Source organism: Eupeodes corollae, chromosome 1 (genome assembly GCF_945859685.1).
Source record: "Eupeodes corollae chromosome 1, idEupCoro1.1, whole genome shotgun sequence".
Taxonomy (NCBI): Eukaryota; Metazoa; Arthropoda; class Insecta; order Diptera; family Syrphidae; genus Eupeodes; species Eupeodes corollae.
The window spans coordinates 205295832-205300908 of NC_079147.1; positions in this window are offsets into that span (position 1 = coordinate 205295832).

Consider the following 5077-nt stretch of genomic DNA (forward strand, 5'->3'; position numbering starts at 1 on the left):
AAATGCGGCAATTTTGGCGATTGACAAAGCCATCAAGATGAAATGTGCTTCATCGCTTAGGATGATTTTGTTCGAAAAATCAGGGTCCATTTGTTGATGTTCAATAATCCATTCAACAGAACTCTCTTCTCTGTCCATGGTCATTAGGCTTCAATTGTTGTGTTAATTGAATTTTGTAAGCATGAAGACACAGATCTTTGGTGAGTATACGCTGTAGAGAGGTTCTTGAAATTTGCAATTTTTGTCCACGACGTCGAATTGAGGTTCCTGGATTGTCGGCAACACTCTCACGCACTGATTCGACATTCACATTTAAACGGCTTGTTTTTGGACGACCAGTGTGTTTGGCGTCTCCAATGTATCCAGTCTCCATGAATTTTTTAATTAATCTCTTCACAGTTGACGAAGTTAAAACACTATTCCGACCATATTTTGTATGAAATTTTCGAACTGCAGCCGCCAAGTTTTCACTATTTTTGAAATATTCTTTAATAAGGAAGACACGTTGTTCTATCGTGTAACGCTCCATTTTAAATAACCCTATACTGTTAGCTGTCAAATTACTTTTTTGTCAGGGTTTCCAACACTTCACGGCACAAATGGCGGAAAATTCAAATCTTGCGTTAATTTTGGGACACCTTTTATATCTACTTTTGTTGCTGAGAATTGGGATTTTTAAATTTTCTATTGGGAGTTATTTTGATTTCCCGAAATGAGCATTTTAACATTTTTCGAAAAAGTCCAATTTGATAAAATCTAAAACAATTGTTTACTGAATGTAGCAGTTTTTTGCTTCGATGATTTTGATAACTACAGTAAAACCCGGATAAGAACCTTGAACTTTATGCCCCTCTTGATGAGTATCTACAGTAAATAATTTTTTTTTTGTTTAAGACCTTTATTTTTTAATGAATCTGTGGGACAATTGGAGGGAGCAAGAAAAAGTTTTGACACTCAGAATTTTGAAAAGGGTTAAAAAAATGTAACACAGTTAAAAGTTATTTGGACTTATCTATATTTTTTAATACTTTTCAATGAAGCCTTGCATCAATTTACTTTGAATGGTTTTATGGAGGAAGAGGTACCGGTGCACATTGTTCGTAAAGGTCTTAATATCAAAATGGGATGAAAACACAGAGTTGCCCAAAGCATTCCACATTCTCGATGTTGAAAAAAGAATCTCTATACTTGAGAGTAAGTTTGAAATTGAACGCATAAGTAAACTGATGATCATTACTGGAAGTGCTACTATTGTATGGAAGTATTACGGCTGAATTTTTTAACGGGTATAAAATAACGAAAGGCATGAAACGTTGTGGCATTGTTCAGGCGATGTAAATGTTCATAATTCTATTGCTTATCGTTCTAAAAGATTTAAACTTGTTTTTGGGTGAATGAAGACTTTATAAATTCTTGGATCGTCAGGAAATTTTAAGCATATAGCCCCATTTTTGGCATTGTCAAATATTTGATAATTCAATAAACATTGATTAGTTTTTTTGATGCAAGAGTCACTAATTGATAGTGGCATCGGAGGTGGGTTATACTTCAACGATATAAAACAGATGTGAGTTATCTGCACGGTAATCAATTCTCCATTGGACGAGATTGGAATTTAATGACCTTATCAGATACTGCCTTTGAAGTTCCACATCTGAAGTACAAGGATGCGAATTTAGAAACAGATGTGAAAAGCTGAAGTTATTGTCATCAGTGCAAAAGTTTACTGGATTAGAAGTGGCAGACAAAAGAACGTTTTAACATCAGAAAGAGAGTCGGAGACAAAACGAGGCCCTTGGGCACACCAGCATTTATTCTATACATTTAAGGCTCAAAACCTTGCAAAACAATTTGAATTTAACGGTTATAAAGGTTTATATAATGAAATTGTGAAATAAATTTGTAAAGGTTTATGCAACACAGGGTTTGACTTGGAATTTTTTTTAATTTTCAATTTTTAGAAAAGTTTAGTCAAAATAATTTTTGAGAAATTTAAAATCATTAAAAGGCTTTTTTAAAGTCATAAGCGTGTACAGTAGTTTATTGGCCAAGTTTTTGATCCTGTGTTTTTTCATAATAAAATGTATGGTTTTCAAAAAAAACAACAAGAAATATGAAGATATATTTTGCATTATTGCAAAGGCATCAAATATCTCTTTTAAAATATAAATTTCTCCACTTGCTTTTGAACAATAGTTAGAAAACTGTTTCGAATCTTAAAAAGAATATGTAAAACTTGAGGGTTAGAATTTTTTCGAATTATTCCCGTATCTTTTGAAAATTTGATAATTGAGGCTGACCTATTTGGAGCAATGTACAGAACCACTAGAATAATCTAGACAAATTTCAAAGATTTGACTTTTAAAAAAAGACGACCTTCGTCAAAATCCGTTTTTGGGGCTAGTCTAAACCTCACATTTTTGGAATTTTTCAAACAAAATAATCTTTGGAACAATGCGCAACAAACCAGAAACAAACTAGAACAAAATTTAGTTAAACTAAATATATGTATGTATCTCTCGATACAATAATTTTGCTATCAAATTCAATTAAATTTTATTTAGCACATTATGTAGTCATAAAGACTCCGCAAGCATTTTAAAATATATCAACAAACTATTTGGTTGGCAGCAATTACTTAAGATTCAAATTAAACCCTCCTACATTCATGTTAAACGCTTAGAGGGAGCGAAAAGAAAACACTTATCTTCAACATTATTGTTAATAAACTTCAAAACACCCTATATGCAATCATTACTCTATTTGCTCAGATGCAAAATAATGGAGGAAAGGATAATTTTAATGAAAATTGCCAATGGGGACATATTCTAGGAACCATTATTTTAATTATTTTTGTATCATTTCTTCCTCCTTCGATTTCTTGTTGTTTCTATTTGCCATTTTTGTTGTATTTAATCTAACTCATTTTGTTTTTGCGTGATTTGCTTTCAAAAAAAATGAGATACGATCTTAATTGAAATCTCATCCTTTTAAAATTTTCCTGGATATCAGATTTCGCTGTCCATTTATATCCTTATAGCTTTCAAGTATAAATCGATAGCCATCGGCAGCGCAGTGGACGGGGTGACGTGTTGCTCACAATATGATCAAATCATTTAAGCCCACTAATTCTTGTCATTTAAGCTATTTCATGTACCTAAAGAGAAGGAGTATTAGGTATACAATACACAACAATAAACAAGGCTATAATTTAATTTTGTTTCATTTTTACACAATTCCATCGAATAACAACAAACATTACAAGAATTACTTATAATTTTTCAAATTGATTTTAATTAATTTATGTGTGCTTGTGTTTTTGTTTTCGTTCTTTTTTTTACTCAAAAAACAAAAACATTTGATTTTCATTTTCTCTGTGTAAATATACTTGTAGATATAACAAATACATATAAACATTTTGATATCAATATAAAATTAAAAAAATAAAATTCATAAAACATTGCAGATCAATATTTGAGTTTATATGAAAAATACACAAAAAATTATTATGTAAACATGTTTGTTGGAGGAATTTAAAAAATCCCCTTAAATTGATTTCTTTTTTTTTTCTTTTAATTCATTTTCAGTGCGTAATTTTTGTGAATTCAAATGTTATATCATGTAAAAGTACACATCCATATTTTCAGTTAAAAAACATATATATGTATAATTTTTCATGAAAATCTATGTACATGTAATATATATCTCTTAGCATGAATTTGTACGAAATTAATGCAAAATTATTATTCCTCAAAGGATTAAAGTTTTAATCTTAACCTTGGCTGAGGCTTAAAAGATTCAGCTCAATAAAAAAGTAACTTTAAATTAATAGGTATATATTTTGTCAACGGTTGAATTTGAACAAGTTTTAAAACATTGATAATTTCTAAATAATTTAATTGTAACCGAACGAGCATTTATACACAAAATTAAGTAGACTTTAAAAACTGTAGGTTATGCCATTATAAGAAAAAAGCTATGGTGATCGGTCTAGTTTTGTCGAATTTATAACACTGGTCGACAAGGTTTTTTTCCTGGCAATTGGTTTTGTATTTTTAAATCTATAATCCTTTTCCTTTACAATCATGCATTTAAAATTTTCGAAGAATACTCATAAGTTACTAGATTTCACGTGTCACATCAAATTTTGGATATCAATATATCAAGAAATTTGAAATTGATGTTCAAAACGGAAATTTTTTACACTAGACCATTTATAGGGTAACTTTTATTTTGAAATTTGGGGCAAAACATCGAGTGTAGCTTGGGCTGTGTGGCACGTAGCTCCGGACGTCCTGTTGAAACCAAATGTTGCCAATATCCTCTTTTTCAATTGAAAAAAAATTCGTTCATCATGGCCCGATAATGATCGCCATTGACAGTAAAGGCCACTCTTTGTTTATTTACGAAGAAAAATTACCCAATTATGCCTCTGCACAACGATCCGCACCAAACAGTGAGCTTCATCTGAAAAGATGATTTTTTTTTTGGTAAATCGGCATCTTCTCTTAATCGATTGAAGACAATACTTCCCAGCGTTGTTCAAGCGTATACACAATCATATTCATCTAGCAAAAGGATAAAACTAATTATTTGTCAAATCAGACAAGAGCTAAGTGTTGCCATTCACGAAATAAGCTCTAGTTGAAAAAAAAAACGCTAGAAGGCGGACAATAAAATAGTTAAAATCAAAAACATATTTGTCGAAACTATGAAAGAATATTAAAAATTTAAGTCATCCTCAAAAAATCATATAGAGTCAAATAATGACAACCTACTAATATAAATTTTCAAAAACCAAGTAAGACACTTAAAAGATTTTTACTTTGTCTAAAAGACAAAGATTTGTTCTAAGCATAATCATCATACAATTTATTGTGTTAATTTAGTCTTAAAACCTCGATTTTGATTGTCTTAAGCATTCTTAAAGGGGCATTTAAAGAAAACCGGAAGTAATAGAAAAATTTTAGGGCAAGGTTCGAATTCAAGACACGTTAATCCTTTAAAAAATTATTGTTTTATTATTGTCGAACAGTGTAGTTATTAACTACCCAAAGGAAGTTATTGTAATGGGTCC